Source organism: Haemaphysalis longicornis, unplaced genomic scaffold (assembly GCF_048455015.1).
Source record: "Haemaphysalis longicornis isolate Haplotype H1 unplaced genomic scaffold, Haemaphysalis longicornis Haplotype H1 scaffold_4, whole genome shotgun sequence".
Lineage (NCBI taxonomy): Eukaryota > Metazoa > Arthropoda > Arachnida > Ixodida > Ixodidae > Haemaphysalis > Haemaphysalis longicornis.
The window spans coordinates 101,100,498-101,117,841 of record NW_027526361.1 but is presented as its reverse complement, the minus strand read 5'-3'; the positions used below and the strand labels follow the sequence as shown (position 1 = coordinate 101,117,841).

General features: G+C 45.3%; 1 protein-coding gene across 1 annotated transcript in view; it reads right to left on the bottom strand.

Moving 5' to 3' along the window:
• The window catches only part of Stat92e (Signal transducer and transcription activator Stat92E), a 158,529-nt gene that overhangs the window by 125,379 nt on the left and 15,806 nt on the right, over positions 1-17,344 (bottom strand). The window lies entirely within an intron of this gene.

Genomic DNA, 17,344 nt, shown 5'->3' with positions numbered 1-17,344 from the left:
CCGGTTCAATGAGTTGACTTATCACTGAAATTAGAAAAAAAAAAAAAACATTTAGTAGCTTAAAACGACAGTAAAATCAAAATACAAACAAAAAAATCAAAATGCTGCTGTTCCCCAATGGCAGTGGCGCAATTCCAAAGCAAACTTTAAACAATTACGAGATATTAGAAAAACAGAGGAAGCGGCGACGATTTACCACCTACTTTCTCGCCCGGACTTTATGTTGTTCTAGCGACTATTCATAAAGCCACCGCCAAGAGATATGACGGTGGGATATATTTTCTGCCCTTTCCTTTTTTGTTGAAATTGCAATCATCGCTATGGAATCGCCCATCACGCTAACCTTGAAGCCTTAAATTTAGGCCTGCGTACAGGCGCGTTCAAATACCAGCGCTTAATACCAATGGCGCACATTTTTATATTTGTAAGAAAACAGAAAAATCCTACAACAGGCACATAAATATTACCAATAAATTAGATTATTTGGTCACCCTGAATAATTTGTTAGCTGTCACCTTATCGAATGTGTTAGCCACACTTTTGTTAAAAGTAAGCTTTATAGTTAACGATCAGTCATTGAATTATTGGTCTGACCAGTGCAGTTCCTTTTGTGATAGCTATACCGGATGTGTGCATTACAATCAGTATGTCATCGTAACGCCTGACCCCCGGCCATCGTTGCGTGTGCTACATTGCGGAATCTTATAACAGATTATGCTGTTGCAAAATGAAAGGGAAATTTGAAGCGCGGAGCATGAGATGGGACTTTTTTAGGAAGACGCTCTTTAATTTGTCCACAGCAGTACTCCCCTCCGGAACGAGTAGCAGCAGAAGCAATGTAGCGATTTCGGCAGTCAGTACAAGTGTACCTTCGAAAAAAAAAACAGATCTGAAAGAGACAAAACTGCAGAGCAAGCAGAAAATATGATCGCTGGGTGAATGGGGCAGTGCAAGGTACCGGCTTGCCTTTCTGCACGTGTCATCTGCTTTATTACTGTTTCTGCTTTCAAGGCAAGGTCGAGGGCTGCAGTTTCTTGCCAAGGGATTAAGTGCGCACCTTAACAGTTTTCTCTGACATATCTGTTGTTATTTGTATCTGTAAAAAACGGAACTTGTCCACTGTACTGTCCTCAAAAATTGGCCACGGAACTCACTTCCTTCGCACTGATGACACGTTTGGTTGTGAAAGGCAGGACAAAGAAAAGTATAGAGCAATAACCACGTTTTAATGCTTTTTTTACTTATTCGCTTTTACCTACTTTTTGCGTAATATTTTAAAATAACGTGATTCGCCTTTTCTTTTTTGTTGTTTTCCGTGTAAACACATTTCTTGAAAAAATCTGGCGCATTTGATGCACTGCGCTATATCTCTCCTCCGAGGCGCAGCTTATGTTGCAGGCCGGCAGACTTATTTTAACCAGCCGGTGATATTAAACGTGGATCAAACTCTCGGTACACGGACGTTCTCGATTTCCGTCTACTTCAGAAAAACGGTCGTGGGGAAGGAAGATCGAGGCCACTTGTGGTCAGCAGCAAACGGCTTTGCCACTGAGCAGCTCCTGTAGTCACACTTGTCAAGTAGTAACAATTTGCAGGTGTCGGACCTTTTAAACAAATTACGAAATGCAAAAAGTTTGCACACATCGGGTGCGGGCGTTCGCTGTTGCGCAGTGGAGCACTCCTGCAGCCTGACTGCTCCAATAAAGTCGCAGCTATAGGGAAGGGCAAAGTCGTTTTAGATCCCCTGCAAGCTGCCGAGAATGACATTGCGTTTGGTCTGCTTGCACTACGCTCGCGCTTCCAGGAGCAACAAACCATTGCTACATTGGGGCTAATTTATTTCCCCTGTTGTTACATAGAGCGTGATAGTGTTCAATTGTCCGGAGGGGAAAGTGCGCGAGCGGGTACGAAGTTGATGATACGTGAACCGATATTTTTTTTTTTTTTTACCGAAACTGAACCCGAACCCGAACTGTTATTTTTCTAGCACACTGAACCCGAACCGGAACTGAACCGAAAAAAATAACGGTTACCGGTTCACGACAAAACGGCTCGACCCTCCTCCTTATGTACCATCAGATGGGTGATCATTAGGGGCCGGATAATATGGCACTGAATAAGCTCGTTTTAGGCGCCTAACAAAGGCAGGCAAAACAACGGTTTACGCCTGCAACGTCGTAAATAGTAGCACTACAAAATTTATACATGATAAAATTTTTACATGTAAATAATTTCAAGCGAAGACGTGCGTGCCCGTATTTACGATAGCTAAACCAAGAATGTTATTCTTTATGACGGCACAAAGACGCCAGCCTTTGAACCCTCTGGTTCAGGCAAGATGCCTCAACATGGCCAAACACACTTCCACACATTTAAAAAGAATTTTAAAAAGATGTTTAGCATCCGAACAGTTTTCTGGTGGAAAAGCGTGACTTAAAAACCGTCGGCAGTGTGAATTTTAAGGCGTAAAGAAATGTAGCGGCGCAGTGATGTTTCGCCATTGGCTCTTCAATATAGGAATGATCTGCTAACAAAGGCGTGTTCGATGCTCAACCATTGCGTTGAAAATAGAGTTGAATTTGCAAGTATGCACCCAGAAACGAGGATACGACTGCGCATGTTTGAAAAACATTCTGCTTGGAGAGCAGGCGGCGGAACATAAGAATCACTGCGAAAATTGCGGAAACAATAGCAACTACGTACCGCTATCTCCACAAAGACGATAGTGTTTCTTGGGCTACTTAAACGGAGAAATTTTGGTCTGCCTGTCTGTCTGTCTGTGACTCGATTCAGCCACCCTGCCAAAGTGAAACAGAAGCTGCGCAATATTCTTATATAGAAAATCTAAACGTCTAATTCCGGTGTTAATGTGTTCAGACTTGTCAACATTGTTAACAAGACGTATGCTTTGCGCTTCCAGGTGCAGGTCTCGCTGCGACTATACAAGCATTGTACACCAACACAAAACGAACGCATAAAAACAACGAAATAATAGGTTTTTAGTGATTAATTTGCTTAATACTTTACTTTTATGTATACCGCAATAGATAGAATAAATGTTTAATAGGGAAAACGGTGCGTTGAGCCGTCGCTCGGTGGGGTGGGTTCGCCTCAGTCCAGGTACCATTGGGCCTTCGCTGCAGGCCTCGAACGGGTGACTAGAAAGATCTGGTCAGCGTGACCAGAGCTGGTCAGCGAACCCTCCCACTGCTAAAACGAAATTTTAAGACTCGTTATTTCTTAACCTGCTATACTTCGTTGGGAGGGCAATGGCGTCTTCTGTATTGACCCGCTTAATGGATTTTTAAATAAAATTCTAATTTCGTCACAAAAGGGGCAAGGAATAGTGGGTTATTGGTCGCGGGGTGTGGCTACAGGGCCACATCTTCCAGCAATTTCTAGCGCTTGTGTCAAGGCCCGAACTTGCATCGACGGGTCCGTGCTGAGACATCGCGCCCTCACACTGCTCTGAATTAGGTGATTGCGGACCACTAGAAGGGGGTTGAACTAAATCTCGTCTTTCGGCTTTACATAGACATCATTAGGGTCGGTAAGCTCCTGGATAAATGAATGGTAATTTTCAGGTGGCATGAATTTTATTGTTTAGAGCTGCCTCCAGGTGGCTTGCTGCATATTGTTGAGGGATTTATGAGGGGGGGATCTTTATTTATTTCTAGGTGGTGGTGAATAACTATCTTATGGTTCGTTTTCATGCGTTCCTTGGAGGATCTGAGGGAGAAGCCACCCACATCGCAGTTGACAAAAAAGCCCGCGCAATAAAAAAAAAAAATGTGCAGGGGCAGGCAGGTCAACAGACTGCTGTACTGGGAAAAAGCGTACAAAACCCCAAAACTGCCTACTTGTCGCATTTTAAAATTCCTGGGGTTGCAGAGGAGTACATAGTGCTTTTATGCTGTGCTATAAAACCGCTTGGCAAAGTTTCGTCCCACAAATTCACTTCTATAGAGGCTCTTTGCATAAAATAGCGCCTGGAAAGGATGTTTACGCAGTAGTAGACAACTGTCAGAATTTTTGTACCATTTCTCGTAGATTGTTACTCGTACGAAAACGCAGGTAGAATTTGCTTTTCATGAGCGTGAAAGAAAGCTCCACACCGAAGTCGCCTAAGTTTGGGGTCAGCGTGATTCCCCCGCTGCATTATACTTACACGCTCTGCATGGGAGTTCAAAGCAACCATGAACGCAATGTTATCCGTGACTTGTTTTATTTGAAAGTACTAGACTTCGGTAACTCACCCTACGCTATAACGGCCACGCAGGACGTTGCATTCACTAAAAAAGAATAAGTATTAAAAAACATTCAAGTTTGACTCTAACCAGCTGCGACGTAATATGGGAAAGCGTATTTATCAGGCATTTAATTTCATGTTAGCAATCAAGAGGTACGGTAAAACAAGATTGGAGGCACCACTAAATCTCACAAACGTGATGTTTAGCTGTGGCTGTGATGGGCGGCTGCAATAACATAAATAAGACCCTGTAACGCCACAAGGGCTGTGCAAGAAAGTGCCTCTTGGACGGCAAGAACTTCATTTATTTTCCAAATTATCTAGTTGAATTGTTTATAGTTGCATTATTACCGACAGCGTGCTATTGAGAAAAGGCCATCTTTCGTATGATCCAAACTTGTAATTCTTTGGTCACGGTCCCTTTGAACTACAAGCTTAATTTTTTTCGCACTTAGCTATAATTAATTATTCCGAACCGGTTCGCGAACCGGTTCGTTGTGTAATTTAGTCGACCCGGAACTGAACCGCAACAAAATTATTTCACCCAAACCCGAACCATAACCTAACCGATATTTTTTTTCGGTTCGACACACTGATACATGCATACATACATACATACGTACATACGTACCTAAGTACATGTATACCTACATACATACATACGTGCATACATACATATATACGTACATACGGACCTACGTACATGTATACCTACATGCATACATACGTGCATACATACATACATACATACATATATACGTACATACGTACCTACGTACATGCATACCTGCATGCATACATACATACATACATACATACATACATACATACATACATACATACATACATACATACATACATACATACATACATACATACATACATACATACATACATACATACATACATACATACATACATACATACATACATACATACATACATACATACATACATACATACATACATACATACATACATACATACATACATACATACATACATACATACATACATACATACATACATACATACATACATCAAGCCTGCAGTCTGCACTGGGATTGCGGGGAAATAGTACCCGAATTGTGCGGCGCGAATTTGAGCCGGTTTTAAGGACAGAACGGCCACAAAATGCAATTCAGAAACGATCGAAGTACCAAATTTTGATGATACGAGCAGATGCGAAGAGAGAGGTCAGAGATTGAGGTGTGCCTGGGGCAACAACACTACTTGGAAAAGAAAAAGGAAAAGCCCGCAACATTCCCCACTTCTTCCTCGTCTCTACCGCTTACTTCCTTTCGTCTGGTGAATATGCAGCCCGCGCCGAAGAATCACGCAAGTAAAATTTCCTGAACGAAAAGTACACTGCCTATGCAAATATGGTTGTACGCCAAGTGCTCGGCCGCGTTCAGGGCATACGGAATCGCTCGTACTTCCACGCCCTGGGCATGCCATCTAACCCGCCTTCCAGTTGTACACCACCCCTCCCCCCCCCCCCAAAAAAAAACGCTTTTATTTTGGCCCAAAAATGTTTTGCCTGAAGAAGGGGATACATGTGCCCTTTTATTACCCCAATCATTTTAGTGCCTTCTCCTTTATAGCTTTCTCCCATAGAACAAGCTTCTTTTTGAGAATCCAGTAACGGGACCCCGACTCTCAAGAGTAAATCCTCTCCCTGAAGTGAATCCTCACACTCAGGCCTGGGGACCCGCGTTTGAGGATTCAGGTACCCGTCCCTTCATCAATAGTCGAACTAATGACTATCAACACGGAACACAATGACCATTAGGTGGAAGGAAAAAGAGGTCCCGCAATGAAATAATGCGGGTTCCTCTGCCCTATTTCTTTGCGAACCACAGTGAAGCGACCTTTAACAAAACCACCGCATTGATAGACCAAGAATAAATATCACCAAGGGGCACCACGTGCTCTCGCGTTTATCTCGCACTCGCTACGTGAAACAATTAAAGCGAAGCTTAAGGGTTTGAAAACGCTCTGCAGGAAAGCCAACTTTCTCTGACGGTGATGATGAATGATCGTGGGTGAAGTGAAAGAAAAAAATTGGCCGCGTATCTGCTCCTTTCGTTGCAAATGTCGTCAAAAGACGATAGTGTTTGCAGACATTTGCCAAGGAAATGCCCCCCTTCGCTTTCCCGCTCACCTCTCATGCTGTTCCTGTACCGTCGCGCTCATCCCAAGGTAAACACAAGGTTTGGGCAAGGTGATTTGAATTTACCGCGTTCCACCGCTACAGGCGGGGTTCCTCGATGCCAGCGCTGCAGTACGGCGGAGACTCGCGTGAATGGAGGCGGCTGACTAGAAGGTTTATACAGCCGCGTGGCCGTGCTCCAAGTGCGTTCCAAACAGAACGTGGAACCTAGCTAGTGGAACCTTCCGTTGCTGTTGCCGCGTGATTTTTCATATGCCGCCAGGAGGCGGCGGTTTTCTGCAGTAGATGTAGAATATCATTTGCTATCGAAAAACCAAGCATCCATGAATTTTTAAATAAAGGAACACTGTAAATATCCCTTGTGTACTAATTTCCTGTCTTATATTTGCGTAATGTCTTGTTTTTGTTAAACAAAGTTGACAAGTATTAACATGTAAACCGGGCCTAGACGTTTACGTGTGGCTGTGAGTATAGAAGACTATTGCGCAATATCAAATTTACTTTGGCTGGGAGGCTGAATCGAGTCACAGACAGACAGACAGACAGACAGACAGACCAAAATTTCTGGGTATAAGTAGCCCAAGAAAGACTATCGTCTTTAAAAAACGCTCCCGTGGCCGGAACCGAACCTGGGTACCTCGCTTTATGAAGCCAGCGTCTACTCGACTGCTCCATTTCGACATGGTCGAAGCGGTTTGGAAAACAGACGACAACCAAAGAATCCGCCACGAGAAATCTTCGCGTTCAACCATCGTCGTCGTTAGACGGAGGGGTGCATAATTTTCACAGTGAAGCTTCGTGTGGCTACCAAGTTACTGCGCCGGCCGCAACAATTTACTCAGCAGTCATGGGCGTGTACATGTTCAACGAATGGAAAAATTCATAAAAATAAATAATCACACGTGCGGTTGCTCGTCTTCACAGCTCCCACTTGTGGCCGAGCCTACGCTCTCCAAATAAATGTAGGAAGCCGCATCAGCCACACCAATCGAGTCTGCTTCCTACATATTTTGATTCCTCGTATTGCCCCTAAAATGTCTTTTTAGCAATACGTTTGTGTTTAGAGGTGAAGCTAATTTAAAACGAATTGGTGTAAGCTTGGTTTTTGTAAGCTGACTTTCCCGCATTAGGGGTTCCGCAGTGAAGCATAACCATCTACGGAAGAAGTATGGTTACAACCACACTTTACACTCCTCTCCACCGGGCCGCCTCTTTTCCGAGGCGTGTACGTACACTCGCCTCGCGCGGCTCCTCGAAACTCCGCAATGCCGTGTGCACTTGGGCGGCCACATGTGGGGCGAACTAGTGACGTCATTGTCTCTACCCACCAATATGTGTGTCCTCAGTCTGTGACGTAGAGATCGGGTTACTGTCCTTATTCTATATAGGAAACTCCTATTATAGCTAATCCCCAACATAGCTAATCCCACCAGAGCGCCAGCTTCACTGGACCTGCTGCCGTCTTCGCAGGACGAGGTTAGAAAAGACTCACGTGACCGAATCATGCATCATGCTGGAAGAACTAACACGAAAATCATATGGCAAATTCCCATAGTAATCGAACCTAGCGGACGACTTGCCGGCATTACAGAGGTGTAGGACTGGCCATCCTACTTCTGACGTCAAAATGGTCGCAGGGCTGCTCTCTCCAGTTGTAGCTCTCGGTACGAATAAGACATGCGCGAAGCATCATTACAAGACGAGCTTGTGAGGAAGGTATCACTTCATCGCGTCTCCTTTGTGTGATCCGATGGTACGGAGGCGAGGATACGGCGGTTCCGGTGAAGCCACGAATGCAAACGCAAAAGGCCTTTCAGAGATACCTTAAAGGGTCGTAATGACGAGTCTTTTTGCTTTAACGGCCTTTATATACCGAGCCACATATGCGTACTGACGTGCGGTGTCGCCGCAGGCAGCGGTGATGTAAGCGACAGCTCCGAAGGAGGGAGATTCCAGAAACTGTCGCAGATTCCTTTCCCTGAAACCAACTGGAATCCATTTTGCTACCTGGGAAGCGCACGAACTTGAACCGCTGCCACAAAACCGCCATTGGTTCTTGCATGTGAGTTCTTTCACTGTAGAGCACGTAAGCTTAGTTTGAGAAAACGCGAAAGAAACTAACGACAAGGAAGCAATCTGTTTCCCTCAGCGCGTTCTGAAACACAAGTGAGTTGGCTAATTGAGTTCAAAACCTTTACCACCCCTTCCTGACTCTTTCGGCATTTGTGTCGTCATTTGACGACACAACACAAAATATCCCCGAGCCAATTGAGAACGAAACCAAATAAACTAGTTTTCTGGGCAAGGGTTCTTCAAGGATGCCCCTTGCGATAGACATCACCGTTGTTGCGCTTTTCGCGGAGCTGAACGCTATGAAAAAGAACAAGCGTCAATGGACACAAGGCGTGTTGACGGGGCGGGAAAGGAAACTGAGATCCTGGTTTGTCAAAATTCCATAAATCTCACTAGCACTACCAGCTTTATTTTTTTCGTGTAGGCCCAGATTGTTGTAGCTTTTTGGAAAACAAGACATTTTTAATAACCGAAAGAAAAAAATTATTTGCCTAATGACGTAATAAATTGTCGGTCCTACAAATTAATAAATTCAATATAAGCCCAATTTTATGTTTGTACACTCCCGAGGTTCAAAACTGTGAGAAAACTAGCAGAAAAACAATACTCGCTCAAAATAAAAATTCCAGGGCTGAAAGGGCTAAAGAAAGTTTTCCCACACCAAAAATGCGTTAAAATTGCGTCAACACGTTTATTAAAAGTGCGTCATCAAAAATGCGTTAAAATTTCGTCAACACCTTTATTAAAAGTGCGTCGAACCTTAAACGCACTTTCAAGTGCGTCTACTCGATAATCAAACCTGCAAAGACCCAAATCGCAAGCGAAGAGCAAACCCAAGCCCCCCCCCCCCCCCCCCCCCCCCCCGCCCTCTTCCGTTTTTCCGCGCACTAAATAAACGCATGTACAAAGGATCTAAATGTATACCGATGCGTGGTTTATGAGATAAAGCTGTACTATTGTGCCCATTCTTCGTGATCGATGTGTGCATTGTCGTGCCTATAGAACCTTTCCTTTTTCGCAATTTTCAAGTAACCGTTTTGGCACAGTGCAAGCTATAGGTTTCACTCACGCGGCGTGTGTCCAGAGACATTATCAGAGCTTTTCGGTCTGCAAAACGGTCTATGGGGAAATGCGCCACTTTTTTGACTGGACGACATTTGTTCCACAAAGAAACCCTTCGCTTTAAAATTCATCGTATGGAAGGTTGCCTAGAGGGTTGTCAGTGGCTTTGCCAGAAGGGTGTTTCGGTGTCAGAATACCCCCCTAAATTTATGCATTCAGAATGATGACATATATGTTTGAGCGAGTCCGGCGCATTCTCTCTTGCTGGCTGCTCATCCTGGCTGCTCTTGCACAGTCTCAGCGGGGGAAGGGCAAAGTCGGTGGTTCATTTCTTCTGCAGGCTGCAGCGGGGAGAGTCGCATTTCTTTTAACGCAGTGTCTAGAGTTCCGTCGGCACTCTATAGCTAATCGTTGCAGGCATGGCTAGAGTGCCGCCCGACGACATTCGAATATTGTCACGAAGCCAAGGACGACGCAGTTGTTTGGAAAAGAAACAAGTTTATTGCAGCGAACTTGTGCTCCCCTAACAACTCAAAAGAATACAGAGGCGGCGAAGCAGCGGTCAACAAAGTGACGTACGTGCGTCGGCGAGCGTCGCAGAATCGAATGCCGCGGCGTCTGCTGTGCCGGCTTTTATCTTTCGGCGCGAGAGTTTCTGGAACCGTCGATTCGCATCCAGAACATTGTAGATCACAGAAGATTATTCTGGGCTAGCGGCGTTAGGGCGAAAAACTCTGCTTATCTGAATGAGATAGCCCGTGCGGCATAAAAATAAAGAATGGAACACGCGCTTCGCATGGGACACAGATAACAGAGCCGGGCGCGGCCGGGCATTAAAAACAAACAATAAATAAACAAACCCGTCCATGGTTCGCGGAAATATTTATCACTAGGCTAGCAACTTCCCAAGAGTCTGTCGTTGTAGTGTAGAGGATCCGTCTTAGCTTCTTGATCTCAAAGCCAATGGTTCGAGACCGGCTCGGTTTTTTTTTTCAATAATTATTTGAAGTGCAATTTTTATGCCTTAGGTTAGTTTTGGTGTTTAAATGATTTCTTTGTGTGCGTTAGGTTATCTGATGTTATGTTTAGGTTAGCTTGCCTAGCTTTACGTTATCTAGAGCGATGTACTGCCTGACGCGGCAATTTTGCCACAAAACGCCGGTGGACGTCGATATAGTGCAGTGATTATAATACCGTCCGACGGCACTCTTAGACACGGCCTTCTTTTAACCAGCCTTGCATCTTGCTTGTTCGACTAGCTCGTTCGCATTCCTTTAACCATGTTGTAGTCACGAAGCGTTCATAGCGCTCTGATTTATCTGAAGGGACCCAAATTCTACAGAAATTCAGATAATTGTGTACTAATGCGCAGCATTTCTATGACGCGTGGCTCGAGTATGAGTTCTCTACAGCCCAATTTTTGGTTTTTCTAAATCATGTCCGACCAATGATCTGTACTTACGCTATTATAACGATTACAGTTAGAACTTTCGCGAAATATGCATTATTGTGGAAATGCAGGGCATTAAACTTATTGCCAGTTTGTGTAACTTTTTAATTTTTTTTTAATTTTTAGTTTTCCCAAATTTTTTTGGACCAATTATTTCCATTTACGCTAACATAATGATTACATTTGGAACTTCCGGGAAATCTGCATTATTGTGGAAATACAGGGAATTTGCGGTTCGCCCTTTTTCGTAATTTTTCTATAATTTGGGTAATTATTATTTTTTCAAAATTTCGCGGGACCAGTTATCTCCGTTTACGCTATTATAACGATTACAGGGAAACTTCCGCCATATCTGCCTTTTTGTGGAAATGCAGGGCGTTACACGGTCCTGGCTGCAGAGGAAGGGGGGGGGGGGTATTCGGCAAAGAATGCGACGCATTAAAAGCGCACAAAAGATTGCGAAGTTGATGGTGCGTGAAAGAGAAAAGACCCGGATGACACCGACCACCCGTTATCAATAACGGAGGGCCGAACCGTTTTGTCGCGAACCGGCAACCGTCATTTCTTTTTACGGCTCAGTTCAGGTTCGGGTCCAGCGGCCTCAAAAAATAGCGGTTCGGATTCTGACTCAGTTCCGGCAAAAATACCGGTTCGGTTCCGGTTTTCGGTTCGGTTTTGTTCCGGTTCGGCACCCTGGTTTAAGGAAGTATCTGTGCCGGGAGAGAGCACATTAGTGCGTGGTGCGGAAGCACTGGCCAGGTTAACTGGTTGGTTGGTTGGTTGCCTCAGAACATGACACATTCCCACGCGGGGGATTGGCCAAGAAGCTTTTCAGGAAGAATCAGTATGTGACCTATATTATTTTAGATCCCAAAATTTAGAAAAAGAAATAAAGAACAGAAAATATTATTTATATAATGTGAAAGTAGATTCAGCAAGAAAAATCAAATAAATGTGAACTTGTCGCCGCAACATAAAAGCCGGCAGAAGGCGTCCTTGTCTTCCTTCATTGTCTCACTCATAGGCACCATGGCGCATAAAAAAATGGGCCCTTTTCCTGCGTTCTCCTTTAGGAACAATTATACGCACCACAAGTACATTTACCTCCTTCAACGGCCTTACGTGTACCACTGTAAGGCAATCCCGTGGTTTAGCTTCACAACAATGCACTCGGAAGACCCCTTCATGCCACCGACAAAGAAAGGTTCGCGCATAACAGTAACGCGAGTATCATTTGACTCAAAAATATGACGTGCATTCAACAACAGTGCAATGCAGAACTTCATGTTCGCATTCCGTGATGCTACATCGCAGACGGAACTTTTGAGTGAAATCGTATGCTTGACATTGTCATTCGCCTGATTTTCATTGTTGGTTGCGTGAACTGATCGATCAAGGGCATTGTGGTGAAGCTGGACCACAGAGCAGCCTGGCGACGTGAAGGATAGGACGCATGCGTGACGCGCAGAACGCCAATTTTTCTTCCTGTTTTTATGGGGGGAAAGAAATGCCACCTCGTCTCGAGCGCGCCCTGAATTTCTTCGATTAGTAGTTATGCCGCTTTTATATCGCTCGGTGGCCAAGTATGGGCAGATGGGTCCAAGATACTTGACCTTTCCTCAAACTCGAACCAATTCCTTCCACCTTCTACTCTTTCTCAACCTCCCCATTGGGTGGACATCGCAAAACCATTGATTGATTGTAGGGTTTGACGCGCCGACGCAACGCAGGCGATGAGGAGCGCCGTAGTGGAGGGCTCCGGATTAATTTCGACCACCTGGGGATCTTTAACGTGCGCCGAAATCTCGCGCACACGGGCGTTTTTGCTTTTCGCCTCCATCAGAAAAGCGGCCGCCGCGGCCGGGAATCGGACCCGCGACTGCGAGCTCAGCAGCGCAACGCCTTAGCCACTGAGCCACCGCGGCGGGTATACGTTCACAAAACCAAGGCCTTGTTATGATTATTTAGATACTGGGTCTCCCCAGAAGCCTAGCATCACGTCACCTCAAATCGGACTTTACGTGCCTAAGCTACACCTGGAGAATGCGGCGCTCTGTAGTCAATGGCAACTTGCTGGAGCTACTTGATAATTCTGAGGTAACATTTTCGTGCGTTTTCGTGCGTCTTCAAGAGCGCTCCGAAGGTTCTTTTAGCAAGCAACGCGACAGCCGCGCCCGGTAACCGGAAAGCGTTAAATGCCGTAATTCTACCAATGTCGAAGTTTTGCAGCCGGGTTACAGTTACAACGAATCAATGACGCTGTTTTCGCAATGCTTCACTGTTAAGATTTCGACCCGGTTGGTTGCGAAGTTATTGAAATGAGGGGGAAATAAAATTACCCGACATAACTACTGCAAAGTTCGCGAGGAATATTTTGAATAGCAACTGAAACATCTGCGGGACAGCGTCGGCCGATAACACTTCTTGTGAGTGGTTCAGACGTGGCCAGATGAAATGTATAATAATCCCCCTCCATCATGCTTCTCTTCAACCGTCGAGGGTTTCTTGTTTGAGGTCGTGGCAATGAGCATGGGCGGATTGACTGTTTTGTGCACGATAAGCTTTTCTTCTTTCAAACAGTTCTTAGTTGTAAATGGCGCTGCGCCTATTTCGTGTCCCTTCACGCTCGTTTTTTTCTCGGTTTTTGAAGAACTCATGTCTGTCTATCTGTCTGTCTGTCTGTTTGTCTGTCTGTCTATCTGTCTGTTCATCTGTTCATCTGTCTGTCTGTCTGTCTGTCTGTCTGTCTGTCTGTCTATCTGTCTGTTCGTCTGTTCATCTGTTCATCTGTTCATCTGTCTGTCTGTCTGTCTGTCTGTCTGTCTGTCTGTCTGTCTGTCTGTCTGTCTGTCTGTCTGTCTGTCTGTCTGTCTGTCTGTCTGTCTGTCTGTCTGTCTGTCTGTTCATCCGTTCGTCTGTCTGTCTGTCTGTTCGTCCGTTCGTCTGTCTGTCTGTCTGCGTGCGCGCGAGTGCGTGCATAGAACACTTCGGGATTTATAGAGAATTCAGTGATCCACATGTGGAGCTAGCTCGGGAACGTACCCGTCGCGTTAGATTATAAGAAATGGCAAGTTTAACGTTTCTATTTTGCGGCTTCTCGAGAATACAGAACATAAACGTTTTTTTTTCTTTTTTTTTTCACGTCGTATGACAGTTGAAGACTTGAGCTTTTCTGCGCGCGGCTGCTACACCCGTTGGGTCACGCAGCTGGGTCCCTCTGGCGGGCAGCTGTCTAGTATGTCTCGAATTTATAACGAAGAGCCTTGGAAATGACCGATCTGTTCCGGAAAATGGGACGTCGGTAGAGCCGCAACTCGCAAGCTTGAAAAAGCGCACGAGGGAGTTGCATTGTTACACATACAGCGGTGGCACACGCCTGCTGTTGTGCCCCGCTGGATGGCTTTCTTTACAGCTCGCTGACCGATTAAAGTAGCCATGAAGACAAAACACAAGCTTGTGTTATTCGAAAGATTTCGTGTTTATAGTGCCCCCAGCGCTTGTCCGAATGCAAACGGCGCTTTATTCACTGAGACATTAATTAATTTGAGTTAAAATTTTGATTTTCCCGCTAAATTGCGTGTTTTCGTGGTCTGCAATGACATCACAGGGCCTTGTTTACCGTTAGTGAACCTAGATGGCACCACCATACCGCGGCAAGCCGTTTTCTGCTTTTGGTTTGTTTGTGAACGTATTTGTACCTGGCTTGTTTTGTTCATGGGGACAATCGTTTCGTGAAACATGGCGATCGCCTGGCAAATACGGTCACGTAAGACATCGTCGCTTGCGTCAATCGGCCAGTGTCGTCTGAAACAATCGCAAAGCTCCGCAGTCCTGTGCATCTAAACCAAGCATAGTGCGCGCAGTACCAACAGCAGCATACGCATCGGTACTTCTATGTTTACGTGTGCTTTCGTAACTTCCACTGTTTGTCCCACCATTCTTAGGGCTTTAAAAAAATGTGCCCTAAATTTAAGCGCAAACAGCTCGTTCGGCAAGCTTATAAGCTCTGCCTAATTTGCGTTTGCTTTTGCCACCATCCGCCAATCGCAGAGCTGTGTGGTATGACATCATAGGTTCTGTTGCGGGAAATGAGCTTGTGGGTCGCATGGCCATTCCCCTCTTTCCTAATTATAAAGCTTGTTTGAGCGAAGTTTACGTTAAAAGTGGTGTCAGTATGATTTTAACGAGGCAATCTTTTGAATGAACCAAACTTGTGTTTTCTCTTCATGGCTCCTTTCAGACTGCACTCTAGATTGCCCTAGTTTGTTAGCGGATCGTAGTCCCCAGTGGTGCCCTGAAGCTTGTTAAACACATCGCGTACAAAACGTCTGCCACAAGCGGAAAGAGCACCATCCGTTTTAAGATCTGCTCGCAAGGACTCAGGACTATTGAGAGGCTGTAGTGACTCTGGTGTGAGGTGTGCGTACGTATTGTGCCGGCAGTGTGGTTTGCGTTTAATTGCCGCGAGCATTTACGAATCCCTTACAGTAAGGTCGGAGGCTTTACTACAGAAGCACGAAGAGTGTCTGCACGGGCCCGGTAGCCATTCCGCTCCCCCCCCCCCCCCCCCCCCCCCCCCCCCCGGTGGTCCGCCGGTTGTCCGTTTTCCGCATTACGCGGTTCGAGCTGCTTAGTAGGACCTCAAGTTTCTTCCCTATAAGCCATCACCGAAAGTGCGCTTTACTCGCATATCTTTAATTCTCTTTAGTGACAGATTTCGCGTACGGTTAATTACTTGAGAGTGCTTTCCAAGTCGAAACATTGCTGGCTCTAAGCTGGACGAAGGACGAAGGATTATAAGGATTGCACCAGCACCAGCGCGTCAGCACCAGCGCCAGCAATGCTTCGATTCAGAAACCAACTAGCCCCATTCCAAGCTCTGCTTTCCGAGCCCACCTGAGCCCATAATAATTTTACGGCAAATTTACTTTTCGTACATACGTATACACACATGTACGAAATAGTTTAACTCCAATAAATTGCGTTTTACCACCACCACCACCACCACCACATATAGTGGTTTGGATCGACTCTGATAACTTTTGATAGCTTTTTCAACATAGTGATATTCTACCATCTATTCTAACACGTCTCCCCATTGGCCTGTTAGAAGAATACCATGTGAACATCTTAAACCCGAGAGCTTGAAGCCCATGACACTAAAACGTGCACATCTCCGCCTGGCGAGATGCAGCAATTGCAGTACAAATAAGGAAAGAAAGACGAAAGGTATCAGTGGCGTAGTCATGGCTGGGGGGTGTTTCGGTGTCAGAAGCCCCCCCCCCCCCCGTCCCCCCAAATTTGCGCATGTAGAAAAATAACCAATATAGTGTTTCGGAGTCCCGGCGCAGTCTCACCCCCCCCCCCGAAATAAATTTCTGGTACTATTCATTTCTTCGCCATCTTCATCTCTCTCGTCCTCCATCCACGCTCTTTCCTCCCCTTTCCCTTCCCACACACAGAATAGCTGGCCAGATACACTACCATCAGGGCGACCTTTCTGTGTCTTTTTTAATTTCACTAAAATCTCTCTCTCTCTCTCTCTCTCTCTCTCTCTCTCTCTCTCTCTCTCTCTCTCTCTCTCTCTCTCTCTCTCTCTCTCTCTCTCTCTCTCTCTCTCTCTCTCTCTCTCTCTCTCCACCACTGGAAGGCACAGAACGAGCAGGTCGGCACCTCGCATGTAATCTGGTCGCGACGGCCGACACGTGCCGTCGGGTAACTTCCGAAGGCGTTCACAGCCTAACTCAAAAATTTTTACCTCTTCCTCAGAAGTACGAGGAGGCAGGCTGGGACTAAAGGCTACAAAGCCTGACAGAGGCCCCAGCCCCCTTTGGTACAGTACAATGAAGAAGCGAAATCAAACAAGCTGAAAATTGTAATGTTTGAGTTATAAAAATACAAGCAACATGTAGAGCAGAAGACATTGAAGAACAAAATGGGCAAGGTGCAGTACGGTACATTAAAGTACAAAAGAGTAAAGTAAAACAAAGCACAAGTGAACAATCAGAGTAGAACTATGATTGACACAGTTTTAAAGATAGACACAACTACAAAACCTGCGCATTAAACAAGTCTAAACAACATCCACAGTTCTAGCCATTGAAGCAGATATTTTGATTTAAACGGTATTCTTTCGCCTGTGTTTTAATTATGTTTCTACTGCATTTGAAATCAGTGTAGTCTCTAACTTTGTTGAGTATGTCGGTGCGTTGAAACAGAAAAGAGTGCCTGCCGTAGTTTGTTCGCAATTTAGCTCTATAGGTTAGTCGCAAAAACTTCAGTGCTCGTTTCGCGTTGTGAATCTGTACTAGTGTGCACCCTATGAAAACGGCAGAGC